Raw genomic sequence first — 20985 nt, 5'->3', positions numbered from 1 at the left:
TCCCTTGGATCATTTTTATGATACGTAGATATTGGACAACTCAAATCTGATTCAATTCTCAGACCTCATATCTTTTTCGACAAATCAAGTATACACATACAATAACCAGGTACTTTTGATCCGGGTCCAAAACCCGTCATATCTTTAATTACAATGCGTAAAAATGCTATTAAAATTAATGGAGATGGTCAACCTCCAGATATTGGTCAATGTAATTGAAACATTATATTTCTTTACTTTTGATCAAAATTAATATTTTTGAAAAAAATTCCTTCCGACATTTAGAAAGATAGATCAATAGAAGAATAGAGAGAAGCCTAATACACATGTTAAGATCTAAAAAAGTTTGTTCACTTCTATTTGAACATCACAATTCCTAAGTTTGTATCAAAACGTTAAATGACACTTTGACAAGATAAAGATTAATGTATGGTCAGTGAGTTGAATACGGTACCCTGTGAATCTGTGAAGACAGCAGAACAATATATTTAAAGACATGTCATTGAAAGGGAAATCCAATTGCAATTCATTTGTATTAGTCTTATCAATGTCTCATTTCACATCTCCCTTTTCGTTTCTGTATTTCATTTTTATTATTCCTCTAAATATAATATTGGAAACATAAAAGCTGATAAATTTTTTGTGATAGGGTTAAAAAAACTTATGAAGAAAACATAGCATAAATAAAAACAAACCTTAACATTTAATATATGAAAAATATTAAAGGTTGCATTTAATAATTATTTATCCCTCCTTTCCCCTCTTATAATTTTCATATAACTAAAGATGATAATTCTGTAGAGAAAAACGCGTGCAAGGAGAAGGGGGGGGGGAGGGGGAGAAAGACTTATGGTATCATTGTTTAAAATACTGATCTGATTATCAGCTCCCTACTTTATTATGATTTTTGAGGGTATAACGAAAGTATTTACTAGCAAAATGTTTAATGAAGATATACTACGTATAATTGACTTAGACGTTTTTTATCCGTTAAAATAGATTTGAAGACGTCACATTTCATGAAATTGTAATTCATTATGAACCATATTCTCCGAATAATAACTAATAAAACGACAAAATAGAGTATTTCGAAATATATTTGAAGTTCTAAATTTAAAAAGAAGGCTTAAATTAAATATAATCTACATACTAAAAAATAAATCATCATACATTTATGTGAAATATACCAAATTAAACAATTGTAATCATATAACTATTAATAACAATAAATTATAAATACAGAATATTGAAACAATAGATTGATCCAAATAATATTTTCTTGTTCTGACATGAATTCAGCTAAATATGTAATAACTTTAAGTTGCTAAACACAAGCCAGTTTAATCAAGAAGATCATCACCCTTTTTTCCTAATGTGGAAGTTGCTATATACAATTGTGCACAGGATAGATATCGATGGTATCTAAATAATTAGTAATAATAAAGTAAATGTAAAAATCATAAAATTAGACAATAAATATACGAATAAAAAAAAATACTAGAATTAAATCCATTGTACAGATTTAGAGAAAAAGCTAATTATGTAGTAATGTCCGGCGATATTACTCCTTATTAAGAGCCTCAAGAAATATTTCCCCCCGGTATTTTTGCTTATATAACAACATATCATGAAGGATACCCACAATTGCTAATTATAATGCTACACCCAATGCAACTACCTACGTTGTTTTTGCCTTTTATGACTTTCCTGAGCACCATTTCTTGGAGCTTATCAACCATATCTAATCCTTAAGTGATAAAAAAGTAATATTTACTGATTATGTAATATTAAAATTATTATATATATGTATGTAAACCCAGTCTTTAAGTAAATAAACTAATGTCAGACATACTAGTTGCGAACCATCCAAAGCTACTACTCCAGTTGTGACCATTTAAGCACTTGTTTTTGCCATTTAATGAGTTGTTCAACATAATTCTTGATAATTTTAGCTAAAATAGAATTATATTTTATGATTAGATTTAAACAAAAATAAATACTTACTGTTAGATGGTACAAAATAAAGAGTTCCATTTCGTAATTTGGTGTGCATGACTCTAAACATGCTGAAAATTATCTTAACTTCACAATTTACAATGGGGTATTTCTATCAATGACATAATTAGCCACATCCTCCATTAATTAATGCTGGTTCCTCGCGAAGGAAGAATTTACCCATGTATTTCTCCATAAATTTTTCGAGCCTAGGATGATTAGCAATGTATAAGGATATATTACATACAATAAGCATCTTTATGAGATCAAAGTTAAAGTATGACGTGATGTATTCATCTTTAACTTAATTTTATAAATAAATATCCATACTATTGATATGAGATGAGTATAATGACGCACACGTCTCCACTAAGGAGATCACCGAACAGCTCAATTGCGACTGCAAGACTGTCTAAAACTTTTAAAAGGCTTGGTCAATCTGGTGGCCTTTATCGTTACTGTTATGAGCTGGCGTTTTCGACATATGTAATTCTTGAGACCCATGTCTTCTTGAAATCCCTGATTGTCCTTTCACTAACGTTGTACTTTCATTTTTACGAACTTGCAAGTCGAGATTTGAGGATTTGGCTGAATACTCTGTTGTAGACCCTGTCGTATTTTGGGTGCATTTCGAAGGGAGAGCTTGCAGTGACCGTCATCCAAACAATGAGGCCCTCAAAAGCTACTGTCAGTCAGCACTGAGATGCCATGACAGAGGACTACATCCCTAGTGGGGGTTTGACCTTCTGCCGCAGCCTGAAAACCACCATTGCCGCAATGTGCGTCTAAATTAATGATTAAGAAAACCTCCATTTATAGTATTAATTTCGTTGAAATTCTATTTTAATTAATAAATTACATCTTATTGAAATTTAAAATTCAAAGTTTTAAGATTTTAATACCACGTGGTTAACTAGTGCTTATTCAATTTTAAGTAATCAACGTTCATAACACAAATAATAAGAGAAGAACCAAAAAAATCAACAACTCAACACAAACTTAAATGCTTATGTTTTTGTTTGTTAAGTAACGCTGTGGCATAAACGAATAGCTGTTTTATTTACTATCAACCTTGAATGTTACAAAGGAAAATAAAAGTTTGAAAAATTGATCGGTCACTAGTTTTCTGAATATTTCTTGTTGCCTACTGTAAATTATTATTTAGAGAGCCTTTTTAACTGTTATAAACTACTTGGAATTGTTGATTTTATAAATATATGTATGATCGTATGAATTGGCTCAAATTCGAAAGGAAGGTTCTTCAATAATATAAACTATAATTTTTGAGTTTATTATATGTTGAGTCAGCTACTTTAAATCATACTTAAGTCAATTTATGGAAGTTAATCATAACAAATGGAAAATACACTGTATCGTTGGTTATTTCAAAAATTGAGTCATGATAGGACTATAGTATACAGTATGGTACCCAAAACTTGCAAGAAATCTTATCCCCGTTCTTTTTTTGTGGATGAGTTTTCATTTGGAAACCAAACGAAAGCTGCAACAAAAATGAACAATGAAGAATGTCTGCCTGAATTTTAATTCAATTTTGGATTCGATCCAAGCTGCCATCATGATAGTATGGTACACCATGGACGCGGCTTTAATCGCCCTTTGCCGCCGTGTAAATGTTATTATTCCTAGTGAAGGAGTACATATTGAATGAAAAAAATATTCTTAATGTCGAAATTAGTTCTGAGCTGTCTTTCTTGATTCTATTAAAAATTACATTTTTCGTAAAGTATTATTAGTTTAGTGGAAGCACATTGTATAAATCAACATATGATTTAAAAAAAGTGACCCTTTTACTTTGAAATAGAAATGTTGGCAAGGTTGTCTTTCAGCCCCTTACTATTCTTACTCCACTAAACGATCCTATGGCTTTTATTTTAACAAAATTCACGTGTTTTTGATTAGATTTTGGAAGCTCAAAACAAATATTAGATATATAATCTTCGATGACGTCACATAAATGCCTAGAGGCTAATTCTGAAATCATTTATACGAAACGGATTGAAATTGTAATGGGATACTTCAAAACTATGAAAGGAGATCCGGTATTAGTATCAAATTGTAGATTTTGCATTTTAGTGGTATTTAAATTCTTGGTATCGGATGGGATGTGCCTCTTTTTCAAATAGAACGTTTCTGGATAAATATATTAATTCGGTAATCTCGTTTTGGGAAAAATTTACCCTTCAGAAGAGAATCGTTCAGTATAACTTCTCAATAGTTCCTAATACAAATTATAAGGCAACAGCTATTCCCTGGGTGGCCAAGAAAGCAATCAGAATGGAATCGAGCTGGCTCAATTGATTGTTTCATATGTTTTATTTTTATCGTCAATCAAAATACCCAAATCTCTCATTTGAGTAGGACTATCTCTAATTGTCCGAATAAACCCTAAAATATAAAAAAGTTTCAGTTCATCTTATGTCACATCCTAATATTGAGGGGTCACCACTATCTCATCAAATCTGTTTTAAAAGACTTATGCTTAGAACGGATTTCATAAATAATCCTCTGGCAAAATTTCCTCTATCTTTATCAACAATTAAAAGGATTATATGGAAAATAAAAGTGTCTTTTTCATTGTTCTCCACCATTGATATAATGTGACAAAATTGCAATTGGAAGTTTTATTATAAAACACTTGTAAAACCAAGAAAATTAGAAGGGGAGGTTTATTAAATAATATTATTTCGATTCAATATTTGTGTAACAACTCTATCCTCAACTGGGGTATTATTTTTCACCACTCATGAAAGCTGCAGTATTTCATATAACGCTCATTCCATGGCATTTGAGAATTTCATTCGAATTAAATTTTAAGGAAGATGTTGAAGAAATATGGAACAAGTTTTAAACATACCGATATAATGGAAAAATTTTTTACTTTGTAATTTCAATGTCTATTTTTTAATGTGCTTTCCATTGCAAAGATTGTGGGAGCTTATTTAATACAGAAATACCTAATTTTGCTGACTGCGATACTCTTTGTATACGATCTTTGTATTGTGAAGGAATATATTTCCTTTAACAAATCTAGAGTACGGGATAAGTTCGTAACTTCTCTGCTATTATTCCGGGTCACATGTGCCCTGAAGTTTGCTCTTTTATGTTCTAAAAGTAGAATAGTTGGCATGCTAACTGACGGCAAACCAGTCAGAAACAAAGAACTTAGAGCTATTTTGATTGCGACTGTATTCAGCATTCACCATCAAAATCCCTGATCTGGAGGGACTATCGTGAAAATATTTGGGGGATCTTATTCTCTACTACTCTTAAAGTTCAAATAACAATAAGAAGATTTTACGTCACCTAATACGCTTCCATATACCGTTTAAAAAGTTATGCGCCACAAAAGTTGAGAAGTTGTTTTCTTGAATTGTCATCGAAACTAAAGTTTTTGTTTTCTATTTTTATTATGAATATTTAAATTTTTAGGATTATGTTCGTGTTTGCTTTATACCAATGGGTATATTTTATCAATTTTTACATGCATTTAAAGTTTAGGGATTTAATTATAAACTGTAATGCTTATTTATACATTTTTAGCGTATGTAACTTCCCTGGACCAATAGTTAAAAAAAATACATAAAAGCTGTTAATTATTTGGGAAAAGGTTGTGATAAGATGCCCTACGATAATAATACCATATTATTGTAAGAAAAGTATTACTAGAGGACGGTCATTTCTTTATCAAAAGAAATATCAGTCCTTATTGCAAGAATATTGATGTTATAAAAATGTGTAGAGGCGAAAAAAACACCTAAAGTAGGCTATTAAATACTGTTAGCCTAGTTCCGTCTCGGTCCAATCCAGTCTTGTATATAAAAAAATTAAAAGGTGATGTCAATAAATTTTATTTTTTATTATTTAAATTTGTTCTAATACTGACAGTCCGAAGGACTGATACGCCCATTCTTAAGACAGGACGGGACCAAATAAATAACAACCGACACAGTATTAGTATTAAGCGTTTTTTAAACTATCAACATCTACCATTTGAAGCATGGAATCTTTGATTTTGATAAACTTTTAAAGATGATATCTCCAGAATAAATACATGTTCATATAAGAAGTTGTTCTTTTCTAGATAATTAATTAGTCAATGTTGCTTTTATGCAAAGTTGTTTGTGTAGTTAATAAAATTGTTTATAGTACAAGTTATTATTCTATGGATTTTGATACATGCACATCTTTACGTACGTTATTACATTAAGAATAATTAATTAAATTCATCATTTGCTTGTAAAAAGAAGAAAATCAATATATTCATATGGTATACTTTGTTTCAATATATCCTTGAACATAAATTAACATGTCACGCTTATAAACAAATATATATAGAGGAATGAAATCTCTAGTGGAACGTATTCGACAACAATGAGTGAATATCATGGGGGATGTAGAAATTGTTCCATCAAAAACTGTTTATCGATTTCAATTTGAGACGGAACTGATGGAAGAATGACAAAAACTTTTATCTATCCACCTACTCCATTCTTTTATCTACTTTGGACAATGACCTCAAAAACAAATAGGGATGTATTGAAGATAACAATAGCTGAGAGTTTGGACAGTGGTTTATCTATTTTTAAAAGGCGCTGCAGTAAACTGGAATCTTAGTTTTTAACAGTGGTCCAAAATAGGTGCAATCCTTGATAAATCTTATGGGACAAAACAAAGGGGCGGCCCTTGGTTAAAACTTAATTTCTTCCTGGATCAACTTGGAATAATTCAGTTTATTCTGGGGCCATAAAGGTGCAAATTGATGCACGATTTATCCTGGGCGTGAAAACTACCCCAAAATAAATTTACGTTACTTATGACATGGATTGCAATTTTTATGCTATGCCATTTCTTCATAGTATTGGGGAAGCCCTTTACTACTTATGAAACAATGTGGATTCGATATCGAATGGATACACCCTTCTTTATCCTAACAAATAAGCAATGGAAAATGAATACTGTACTTTCTGTGCCTTGACAATTGAAAATTCAGGGCACTTCTTCTTTCTATGCCCATCTGAAATTAATTAAAAAAGTGGGTAACATGGTACAAGAACAATGGAACTGAGAATTACGAAGAATGATTGGATAGTGGCTAATTTATGCTGCAAGAACTTAAAAAAAAAACAACAACCAATGCCTCAAGGGATGAAGAAGATTAGAAATAGATAAATGTCAATGATTGAGAGTTTTAATGAGAATTGAATAGTAATAAAATATGTCTGTACACATAAATAACTAGAAGGGCAGCACATCGACCAAATAATAGTTGGGAGCAATACGGAAGAAGAAATTATTATCGACGACGATACAATAGTAAAGTGATGAACATGATGTACTTCAACAATATATTTTATTTCGTTATAATTTTTAAATAATGTTTCTTTTAATTTTTATTAATTAGAATTATATATAATTAAAAGGTTTTTAATAATATTAAAAATACAATGGTACTAAAAGACAAAATCATTTGTGCATTGGAGCTCCTCCTAGCTACATAAAGAAGGTGGTAGGTGACTCCTTCTTCGAAATTTGGTTCAAAGAAAGCAGGGAAAATCAACGAATGAAATATACACATTACATGTTAAAGAAAGGAAAACAAAAGAGATTTAAACATTCCCGTCAAAATTTGACCTTACTTTTTCCAGGCCCTACAGTCATATACCATTTTTGGCTCATCTGAGTAAACGGAAAAATACATTTGCAATCTGCAATATTTGGATGGAGGAATCACAAAGCGCAGACCACCTTATTAACTGATGTCCATCACTCTCATATAAGAGATACTAAGCTATAAAAAAAGAAGACGAAGATTTTCATATTCTTATATTTATCAAATGTACACAAATGAAACAAATTATTGATAATAACTATAAATTTAAGTAGGACTTAAAATCAATTTCTGCTGTAGCAGCACATTTATCTCATTGTGTGGTCGTGTTCTTTGCCGTATATATGAATAGTTATGTAATGTTTGCATATATGTACTATTTGAAAATGTATGTATGTACTGTACGAAACAGCATTACATTCTTAACTAATTATATTACAACGACAAATTTTAGATATGTTTTAACACTACATAAATCTTTAAATATTAATATTAACCTATTAACAATGAGAAAAATTTAACAAACTTTTTAGTTTTGCAATTTTTGATATAAAGAAGATATACAAATATTTCCCTCCGAAAATGGGCATCCTTTGCCCTAAAAAAAGGCTGTGTTCAAATTAGTGCACTATGTTTATCTCAATGCGTTTTTACAATATTTTATATTATCTTTAATTTCTGAATATAAAATAAAAAAAATTAATGGTATTTCAATTGATTTGGTCCAGATTTTTAAATATTTTAACCAATTATTATTTATACGAGCGACTTCGAAGTAAATATGTTATTATCCCACAAATGTAATTCAAAATTGAGAATATCACAAACTAGGTGGAAAATTAAAATATACTCACTTGGAAAGGACAAAGAAAATAGACTCTCATTCCTTAATTATACATTTAACAAAAAAATTTATTAATCTGTTTCTTATACTTAACCACTGTCAAATTGATTTCTATTTGGCCGCCATTGGCCTCACACATGGCGACAAGCCTCTTACAAGAAGAATTGCAAGTATTGTGAATGAAGTTAGGTACGTGGCAGCCCACTTCTCGTCGACAGAATCCTTCATGGCTTCAAAATTCGGGTAACAGATGATACAAGATGTATGGCCAGAAAGAAAAGTCGAGGATATTGACATCTGAATTCTTTGGTTAGCACATTCTCTTGTTCCAGAAAGCAATGTTGTTAGCTAAGCAGGTCTGAGTAATATTCGCAGTGTGAGCAGAGTCCCCATCTTTCTGAAAGACGACGTTACCGTCCAGAAATTCGCCTGGACCAAGGGGAGCAGGCTGGACCTGAAAAGTGGATGTAAATGGCTGCCGTTAACCTGGTGTACTCCAGGAACCAGATCAGGGGTTACCTTGATGGCTTTTTCACAGAGCCTTCTTACCTCTCTATAGTCTCGTTGTGGTCTTGCCTCTTCTTAGCATTGTAGTTGGTGTTACGAGCCATTCCCGTCAGCCTGACCACCTTTTCTGGAGTGTGTGCCGCACGAAAAAGATTTAATGTCCTAAATCTTGAATCTCGCTATGTTGAAATTTCTCGTCCGATTTAAAAAAAAATTATAAAGCAGGCAGTACTTGAAATATATGGCTACCTATATATTTACAGAAAGTTCTAATTTCCCAATAAAAAACCTCTCAAATCAATATAATACAAGTGTGTACATACGTTTCAAGTTTTCACCCGTGACCCTAGCCTATACAGGGTGTCCACGATAAATTGGAACTACTTGAAACTTCATCCAGATCTATAATGTGGATATTCCGGGTTAAATCATACTAATATAAAAGGTTGCGTGAACAATACACTACAACTTCCACCATAATTGTTTTGACAACAAACAATAGTCATCATGGTACAAGCAAGGAGAGACGCCAAACTCAAATTGGCTCGCGGGGGACACAAGCCGTCTGCCATCTACAAGCTTCTTAACTACCCCAAGACCACGGTGTACCGGGTCTTCAATGCCTGGGAGGTTGAGGGGAAGGTCTGCTGCAAGGCCCACAACATGAAAAGTGACCGAATCCGCACTCCCCGCTTCCTTGAATGCCCTGGAAGTCCAACAAGGCTTCGCCGGGGACTTCCTTGTCCAGGTTGTCTAAGAACCGTGGAGTGAGCAAGCAGATGGTCTCCAAGGCTGTGAATGAGGACCTCAGATACAGGTCATACCGAATGGCCTAACAAAACATCCTCACGGCATCCATGAAGGCCACCAGGATCACCAACGGTAAGTGTCTCCTCAATGACCTGATGAGCCATGGAGGAAGAATCTTTTTCTTCTTTGACGAGAAGAACAGGACTGTCGACAGAAGCTACAACGTCCAGAATGACAGGTGGCTTACCACGGAGAGAGAAAAGGTCCCTGCGGTCTTCACCACAAAGTTCCCGGCCTCGTGATGACCCTGGGTGTCATCTGCAGCACCGGTGAGGTGATGCCTCCTTTCTTCTTCAATCCCAAGGAAAGGGTTAACGCGATAAGGTACTGCGAAGTCATGGAGGAGTTCGTCATCCCCTGGATGAAGGATACGGCCACTGGGAGGGAGTTCATATTCCAACAAGACTCAGCGCCGCACACATCGCCATGAGGACCACTAACCTCTTCAACTCCCACGACATCACTTTCTGGGATCGCAACACCTGGCCCTGCAACTCACCCGACCTCAAGCCGTGTGATTACTACTGGTAGGGGAAGTTGGAGAGGGAGGTGTGCAAGGTCAGCCACAAGAGCATTATGGCCCTGAAGGGCTCCATTACGAGGGAGTGGAATGCTGTCGATTCCCCTGAAGTCATCAGGGCATGCAAATCCTTTAGGAGCAGGATGGAGAAGATGGTGGCTGCTGAGGGAGGTCATGTTGAATAAATTTATTGTTTAATATCATGTCTAACTTTTTCATATTAACAAATACACTCCAAATTCCATTTTTATCAAGCAGGTTGAATTTTAAGATAGTTCCAATTTATTGTGGACACCCTGTACATATACATATATTCAAATCTTTAAATAAATAGGTTTTATAATTTTATCTATATAATTCTGGTTTGAATTTCTCATTAAGTAACATAATTACCTTTATGTTAATAGATACATGTATTAATAAAAGAACAATAGATTCCTTATTATGAGCAAATATTTATCAAAGGAAAAAATAACACTCATTGTCCAGATAAATGAAAAATCGATAATTTGGTATTGCATACCTCCATGCTATGATATGGAATTCAAACGTTATTAGTCACTACACGTATTCTTTTGTAAGCTGTAAATGTTTATACTACTTTTTCCCTTATTAAGCTTCTTATGAAAATTAATTAGTTGAACATAAATTAACTCTAGTTAGGCTCTGAAAAATTCCTTTCTATAAAATGTAAAATAGTCAAATAGTTGTACATGGACAGGGAACAGTATGTAGCATACCTTGTCCTCTATAGTCTTCGGTTTTATTGGTTATTTTATATGTATTTGCTTATATGTGGAATAACAGGAAAATGCACAATAATAAAAAATATTTTCATTGGTGGTTCAGATATTTTATGGTTGGTTTTAGTTGTATAGGAATAATTCAGATTCAGTTTTTAAAATAAACAAACAATAAAAATGTGTGGACCAATTACGATTATGTAGTTCTGAACTTAAGAAGGTCACAAATAAGTAACTATAATTTTAAGGGAAAATGCCCTTTTTCTTTTAAAGCTAAACATTTCCTCAATTTGAATATTCATGATTCTAATTTTATTTTCAATGAAAGAAGAAACATAAATCTTTCATTAAATAAAAAACTTCAAAAACGCCTTACGCTTAAATATTTAGTTTTGAATAAAAAAGTCAATATTGAGAATATTACAGTTTCCTTTTTCTCAAAATATTAGAACAATTCGAGAATAAAAGGAGTTGGAATTTATTTATCTGATAATGCAATTACAATATTTTTTGAAATGGGAGATTCAGTATCTTTGTTAAGTAAACTATATTGGATAATTTTTTTCACAGTCAAATCCCTTTTCTTCAAGGTATACTCAATTTCTGAGTCTACAAACCTGCAGTATTTATTAAAAGAACATTGTTATTTAAAAAATAAGGTATTGAAAGGCTATTAAAGGGGTATGATTCTTTTTTAATTCAAAACAAGATTATTATAATCATGCATGCCAACAATAAGGAAATAATAATTAAATAAGGGTAATTTTGTCATTAACTTTTTTTAAATGTAAGTTCATTTTTTTATCATTTTCAAAACAAAATACATTTTCAAAACTGATAACCTAATATATAGTTTGCTAATAGTCCTTATAATATTCCTTGAATCATGAAGGACTAGAGAAGGTAATGGTTCTTGAGGTTGTGTGCAGGCAGTGAATTTCAACATCAATCTTCTGCGGACAAAAGTCTTCCTTTGGATATACAGAATAATGAAAGACCGTTCTTTGATCTGGCAGCAAAACGGGGACATGTCACAACGGCAAAAGAAAACTATATTTTCTTGATTTTGAGAGTGTGTACATCCACGCTAGTTCTTGGCCTCCTAACTCACCAAAGTTGAAGCTTTTCGACTATTTTGTCTAAACGGGTTTCCATTGAAGGGCCTCACGGAACAACAAGATCCTTGAGAGCTGAGATAAAGAGGGCATTCCATATTTTACCAAGTGTGACTGTCCTTAAGGCAATGTGACGTTTACGGACGTTTTGAACGTGTGGTCTGAACTTTTACGCATTTTTATACATTTAATGCCAAATTTATATTGTATTATTAATTTTGATAGAAATTTTCAATAAAATCGTTTAGGAAATAAAGTCACATCAGCTTGTTACTTTTTTTTCTCGGCTTACGAACGCAAAGATGAACCGTCCATTTTGCCTTTCAGATCTGTAGACGTGGTGTTTGAAGGGAATGGTATGAACGGGTAGTTATTTTCTTTGATAGTAATACCATATTATATAAACTTTTAAATAAATCTTGCCTAGAAAATACTAGGGGCCGTGGCCTCCCTAATACCCATACCAAGCCCATGTCGACGACCCTACATTCCAAATACCATTGCATCAATTATAACTAAGGTAGATAAATATAGACATGTTTATTTATCTGGAGGACCGCTAGGAAATTTAAGAAGCTGAATTAGAATGTGGTAATCCAGACATATCTTTAAGTGAACAGCTTAACTATCAGATTGTATTGCTATGAGAGTAAGGAAATATAAAAAAATCCCACTCCGTATATATCAAGGCCACATAACCGGAAATTCTTCCAATGTCGATCCTCAATTCTACTCCGAGTCCAACATGGACTTAGACTTATTCCGGAGCAAACCCTTATTTATTACTCACCGTCTTTCATGGGCATGTGCAATAGTTATTACTTTATACGTATATATTCCTTTCTGAAGAATTATATAACAATGATAACAGCTTTGACAAATAAAATAATTATTTTTTCAGATTTCCTATTAGAAAAAGTCGCTCCCGATTTCTAGGACATATTTTATACACCTCTGATTATACGTTTGAAAATATGATAATTTAAAATTGTGCTCCGTTTGTTATTTCAATATGAAAAGCAATTTTTTTTTCTTTACCAGAGATGTCATCATAATTATTTTATTCTTAAGGAGAGGACAATAAAAATACAGTAATAACAAGTTTGTGAAAGGTGAAGGGTAACCATAAGGATTTGTTGAGGAGTTTTAAGAGTAAGTCTCTGTAGGACTTGTAGTATCAGAGTGGTGCGTAAAGTAATAAATATTATTAACAGTCAAAATGGCGGCGATCATTCCTAGTGTGGGCTTAAGGAGTGGGGAAGTGAAAGAAAAAAGGAGGCAGTTTGTCCCACAACTCACATGCAGACTACTTAGCAATGTAATATATAGATATAATATCCTCCAATATGGCAGAACATTGTTCTTTCCTCTTTTTGCCCACAATTGCTAGTGGGGGAGCAAGAGAGTAGCATTTGTGATATGATAGAAATGGTGTTATGTGTTGGAATTGGCTTAATTAAATAAGCACTTGAAAAACATAAATTAAAATTTAAAGTTTTACAAATTGGTGCTAATAATTAAATACTGTTTAATGGCCCACCCAAAAATTAACCATATATTAAATTGATTTTATTTCATTATGCTTGTTAATAATTACCAAATATTAATTTGTATTTACTATGTTATGAGGTAAAGTATTTTATGAATAATAGAATTTTTTTTTGAAGTTTCAACCCAAAAATAAGTCATTTTTCAATTACTTACATAAGTTTAACCGCTTGGCATAGGACCCAACTTAGTCCCAAATGTCGGTACTGAGAATGCTAATCTTGGATCCTGCTCATACCTACAGAATAGTCTGCATATATCATTCCTAGATGCAGAGAGGGATTTGTGATTATTTCCATCATGTCGTTGATGTTTACATTTTATTTAATGAAACGACATTGCAGCTGAGCTGCTCTCCTCCCACCTATTTTACAAATTGTTAGAATCAAATATAATTTTTTGGTTACTTTTCGTAAGTAAGCACGTTGACTGGCACAACAAAAAACTAAGCAACCTGCTCCAGACCATAAATACAAAATATTTATTATTTTGTATTTATTATCATCTTGTTTGTTGACATATAACCAAATAAAAAATAATCATTAAAACCAGGGAAATAACTTTCTATTCCATAATGATAATTATATTTTTTTATGTCATTCTGTTTGCGGTGAGGGGGAAGGGCATAATTATATGTTTTCATGAATCATAATACATAAATAAAAATGTAACTATCACATGCAGTAAACTTTTTTTTCCTCGTTTGTAATATAGTGATTGCTTCACACAATATAAAACACTATTTTTTGGGTTGCTGTCCACAAAAAATTTCAAACGTATTTATCTCCTGAACTATTCTTCTAACCTGAACAAATATAATATCTATGTAAAAAAACCTCAACTTTGACTCAAATTCCTGATCTTTATCCAACATAAATTGGCCGTCTAATAATATTTAATTTATGGAGATACCCGATTGTAAGACATTGGCTGAAAAGTTCAAGCCTTGACGAAGAAAACACTTTTTTTTAATCAAAATGGGCTATTTAAATTATTATTATTTATTAAATTTTTTTATGTGTTTTACGGAGTGGAGACCCCATAGCACTTTTTAATCCATTGTGTAGCTTTGAACAGTATTACTTCCCATCAAAGAGCAATTTAAAATTAAAACACATTTTTTTTCCCCACAATATTTTGAAAATAACAAAAGTGCCGTCACATTTAGCACAATAACTCACAAATCTAAAGAACAGATTGTTATAAAATTTTGACAGCTTTCTTTAAAATTGTGTGAATTCAAAAAATATATAGCATCATCTATGTGTAAAGACCGGGACTTTTCATCCCAACTGTTATGTTTTAATTCAAAATAAATTTAATAGTATGATAAATAGATATTGTTCATAATGAAAGTCAATTAATTAGTGTTTTTTTCCAAAAAACATTTATCTTCAAGTATATTAATTAATAATCATTAGGTAAACACAACACAGACTTACGTACTAACATTCATAGTATATGGCAAGAGTAGTGTCCTTTCCATTGAGTTACCCGCTCAAGCCTGATATTAACCTTGTTCGTCAATCCATGAGTGTTGAGTATTTTCCAATATAAATAATCCATCATGTCGAATGACAATTAATTGATTCGAGGACGTCTTTAACACCTTTTTCATTTGAAACGCAATCGTGTTTGTTTGTTATTTAATTAAATTCAAGTACTACAGCTTTAAAGATTATAACTAAATTCGAAATGCCTGCTATTGTGTTTACATAAGGATGATTAATGTTAAAATTAAATATTTTTTTGTAAAATAACACTAATTAATTTACATATATGACAAATCGGCCATGAACAATACTTATTTATCATACTATTATTTTAAATAGAATTAAATTATATAATAACGTGAATCAATTTACTTAGTATACATTATCGGCGAATTGTCATCTATCAAATATCCGTTCGGTAAATTGTCCTAGAAAATATATCCTAATATATCATGCTATAAATGGACTCATTTATAACATGTTAACTTTAAAATATTTTTTTTTTATTACTTTTTTATCAATGTCATAGAATAAAACTCAGAAAACTTTTCAACTAAAGCTTCTCTTTAAATCTTGTTCTGATCATTTTTATATAAATAATCACCACTTCCAAACTTTTTTTCATCCTGAAGTAAAAATTAGATTATCAAATAAATCTGTATATTTCATACAACTTTGAGAGGCTGCTGGTGTTTAAATATTTCAGTGATTTGAGGTGGAATGATTAAAAATCAACTGAGCAAAAATAAAAGTTGATTTCAAATTTTGATTTAATAATAATTTTAATTAAATAAAGACATTATCATGTTCATCGCCAAGTATTTTAATGAACAAAAAGAATCAATTTTGATATTTTGTCAAAAACTTTAGCTATTTTATTTTTTCACCAAATTACTCATAAAAAGTGTGTCAGAATGATAAAAGGAAATAAGAGGCTTTTTATTTCAGTACTTATTACGAAGCACACTAGTACGAAATTACGAAATAATTATAATTTAATATAATATAATATTATTAATAGTTTTCATGGAATTAAGGAAAGACAACTCGAAACCACTTTTTGATAAGTTTATTTGTATATTTAGATATATATTTTTTTTCAATATGTATTCCTTTACAACCAATAACAGTCTTAATACGTTGTCAAAGACAGATTAACATCCAATTTGGGGGTGAGGTGTGGAAGATATTCTTCTCTAAGATGCCTCAAATTGCAAAGTCCAGGAGATTGAGTAAAGTGCTGGAGGAGGGCAACATGAAGGCAGGCCAGAAGTTAGTCATACTGTTGCTGGAAAAGTGATGTTTTTTTCTTGACTGTATGGGATTGTAATAGACTTCTTGATGTTATAGGCAGCCGGGATGGAGATCTTAACTTGTTTATTTTTATTAACTGTCGTTTTGCTGTGTAACAAATCATTGAAAAAAAAATAACGGGGATTAAATGCTACTGACAGTTTTGGGTTCTCTCTTTCTATACAATATTTTATAACAATATATATTTTTTCCTTTTAATAGTAAAAGTTACTCCAGGTTTAGAAACTCTGCTTTATAAGTATACTTTTTATCTTATTTAGTTACTACGAAACATCAATTGCATTTTATATATGCACTTAAAAAGATAAGCATGCCCGTAATTTGGGATGGTCAAGGACTTATGCGCATAGTAGTTTCTTTTTTGATGGTAGTTAGAAAAAAGGAAAGAATATGGATCCGGAAACTTATTAGCTCGCACAAAAATAAAGAAATGCAATATAGATTTTATTTAATATATTTATATAGGTATTGAACAACTTAATACATACCCACATGCCAACACAAACATAGGAAGAAGAAAAAAACCTTCTTTGTATCATTTTATCAGTAATATTATATATGGAATAAAGTACTGAGACCTGCTTCTAAGTAGTCATTAAAATACTTATAATTGATCAGGATGAATATGATATGAATATATATGGTCACGTTCAAGTGCCATTTTATCAACTTGTACGTTAGCTAGATAGTTAAGATATGTTTTGCTTTGTAGCTAATTGTTTATGTTTTAATATACTAAAATAGTAACTAATTTCAATCACTCAACCTAAACAAATTATTGAATTATTAACTGTTCAGTCTTCAATGGACCACGGGTATATAGCTAAAAAAAGGAATACTTAATCTCAGTCGATGTTGCTATTTTTTAAGAACATAATTAGTACACATGAAAATATCACAGCAACACTTTTTTGTTCCCAATTTTTAATAATGTTTTATAAAATTTGTATTCGAGATAATTTAAACTACCGAGTCATGCAGTGAATGACTAGAGACTATATATTTAGATTATATCAAGACTAATGATTCTATAGTATCACTCTTACTGAAGATAAGTGAAATGTTAATAAATTATGTTATTTTTAAGACTCACAATCCTGATAAGTAGATATGAAGTGTATTATATATATATATAGTGCAAATGAGCGTTATTAAAAAAAAAAGTTTAAAATAATATAACTGAATGAAGATTTAATGCATCGCTTTAAATTATCTTTGTCAATTTTAAAATTGGCTGTACCACATGAATAATATTTTAAAATATAGAGAACAAAGCTAATGTGCCTCTAAAATCATTCAAGTTACTGAAGATGCCCTAATAAATGTACAATTCAATGTGATAAACTAAATGGTGGAACAATGACCACTTCAGAACTTTTGATCTAAGTTTAGTTAGCTCAAAAACCAAAAACAAAACAAAAATCATCGCAAGGGGATGGTCAGGTTATCATGATTTACTCTTCATAACTAAGTACGCAGATCATAGAATTCATTCTTTTTAATTGAATTTAAGAGGTTAATTCAACAAAAGGATACCAATTTACATAAGTAGCAGAGGAAAAATTACATCACCGTAAACTTAAGGATCACAAAAAATACGCCTTTCTAGGAAAAGCTTTTTCCTACAGCCAAAGAAATCTTCTCAATTTAACAGAGGGGATTGATTCATCACATTGTTTAATAGTTTTGGTATAACTTAATAAAAAGCAAGTTCATTAAGAGTCCGAAGTTTTTTGAAATATACTACGTATTAATCTATATTTATTCACCTAGTGATACAAGGTGTAGAACCATAGAAACACCCATAATGATGGACAGCAAAAAGCTATACTGCCCAGTTTGGCAATATAGTGTAATTGCAACAAATTTAATTTTGATTTGTTGCATAAATTATAAATTAGATAATTTTGGGGAGTTTTACCATTTTGAAAAATATTTTGCAAAAAAAAGAAAAATAATGGAAATATGATTTTTTAAATTTGTCAAACAAAGCATCTAAATATTAGCCTCCCAACAAGTCTTTAAAAAAACTAAAGTTATAAATACCATTTCATAGGTGATTACCTAAGCCTTATCTCTCTGATATAAGAATAAAAACAATTTAACCTTTAACCCATTAAGAATAGAGGATAAAATTGTTATTATTATATCAACATTTTTGACTTTGCAATAAAATTTGATTAAACTTAGGTATATTCTTTTTCCAAACAAGTGGCAACAGTGTAGTCAAGATGTTCAGGAAATTAATTAAATTTTAACGGAGCCATCTAAATGAAACATATTCATGAATATGATGCATTAATGCAGGGATTACTTTACACTTAAATGATGGAACCTCTCCAATATCACCTACCTGCGTTGATTCGATAATTTAATAAATAAAGACCAACCTCTATTAAATTAAACACAGTTCTGGACAGATGTGGCAAGGACATATCTATTCCATGACGTGAAACTAAATTTTAGACGTACTCATTTCTTAGTGAAATCGATAAAATTTTTGTTCTATTTAATATTGATTGATATTTATACAGTAAAACACCAGAACTTGACTAACTCCGTGCTTTAGATATTCAGAGTTCAACAGGAAATGGGTAAAAAGAAAAAAGCCTCTGAGTCATAAGAAGACTTGAGTCACGTGACATAGATAAACAAAATACACATGTCCTTGATTGATGTTGTTGTTTACTTTTGCTGCATATTTTTGTTTTTGTCGTTTAATGTGCTGTTTTAGACAAATAATATACATGGGCCCAACAACGGCAATAACAATAGAACAATAGAGTTAAAAAGGGGATCATGTTAGATATACACCCCTTCCCGTCCCCTTGGTATGTAGTTTGAAAAAAATTGGAGGTTGAGAAAAGATTACTCTTTTTTAATAATTTTTTTATAGAAAAAATTGATTCGAAACTTAAATCATAAGTATATACAAATGGAAAAACGTGCTTAGGAGAAACAATTCTATTAAACTCAATGTGCGTAAGTTTGCATTTTGGTCGCTCCTACTGACAGAAATATACTGAATGTATATGGACTTCTAAGATTCCTTGATCAGATGGAGTAAATGTAATACACCAATATTAACTTAATTAGTGCAACTCCATCTGACTAATTAAAGGAACATTAAAAAAACAACCACAATGGATGCAGAAATTAAGGTTATGTTTTATTTCATTATTTAAACTTTAAATGCCTAAAGTTTAAGCTACATAGTGAAGGAGACGTAATCTATACATTCATGTACATTTATGATACTTATTTTTTTTTTGCAGAAATGAACCATAAGTATAAACACATATAGGAAATTTAATTAGAAATCCCGTTATACATTTTGACTTTTTAATCATTTAATTAGTTTTTCTATTGATAGATTCTTCGAGAGAAGCTGTTCTCTAATACAATTGTACAAATTCATAGGTATGAAAAAAAATATAGTTTAGCTTATATATTGTATATTACTTTGTTCAGGAAAACTTTTAAAAATGATTGATTTCATACTAAATAATATATGACATTTAAAATAAAATATTATATCGGAAAGGTATATAATAAAAACATGATATTAAAATTGGGCGTCCTTCCATCAAATCGAGTAATACTTAATTAGGATTACCATTTGCCTTTTTGCGAACTCTAAAAGGAGCTCTAATGAATAAAATCTTTGAATTAATGATCTCCAGATCCAATTCAATCTTAAAGTTACACAAATCAGAGTCTTTTGGCTAATACATCGCTATCTGTTTGATCTTCATTAATCACTTTTCAATGTTTAAAGATAATTAATTATTTTCTTCTATTAAGTGGAAATATATTTATATATATATTATAAATGCAAGCTGATAATATGAAGGTTGTGTGTCTATAATTTATTCATATGTTCAGTAAGGGGAAATTCACAAAAAATGTGACCACTTAAGGAAAAAATGTCAATTTAAAACCACATCGACCGGAGTATTACCTTTTCTGACAAAGGACCATGTAGAAAAGGCCTACTTGCTCTTTTGGCCTCGTATAGAGACTGTCATTGAGGCTGGAGATGATTTCATTAAATTAAACAAATTAGAATCCATCAAACTTTTAAAATCTGGCTTATTTTTTGCCCCATAAATTGTTTGGGAGAAAATTGTGTTTAAAAAAAAATCATCTTCACGGCACAGATAGTTTGTTCACCCTGTATATCATAACTTATAACATTGTTTATTTATAAAAAAGAATACATTATGAAATAGCCAGGACTTATCAAGTGAGATGAGGGAATTGACAGTTGAAAAAAAGAATTACAGTGATATTTTTGTTGTTGTTACTAACTACGTCATATTGTAGTAACCATAAAATACCGATAAGGATCGGTACTAGCGCTAACAATAATGATTTTAATCTTTTTGATTTTTTAGACCAAACCAACAATAGTTCTAGTATAAAAAGAGCCTCTCTCATTCTCGAGAGAATAAACAAACTCCTTAT

This window comes from Lepeophtheirus salmonis, chromosome 4 (assembly GCF_016086655.4).
Source record: "Lepeophtheirus salmonis chromosome 4, UVic_Lsal_1.4, whole genome shotgun sequence".
NCBI lineage: Eukaryota > Metazoa > Arthropoda > Copepoda > Siphonostomatoida > Caligidae > Lepeophtheirus > Lepeophtheirus salmonis.
This window is presented reverse-complemented; position numbering follows the sequence as displayed.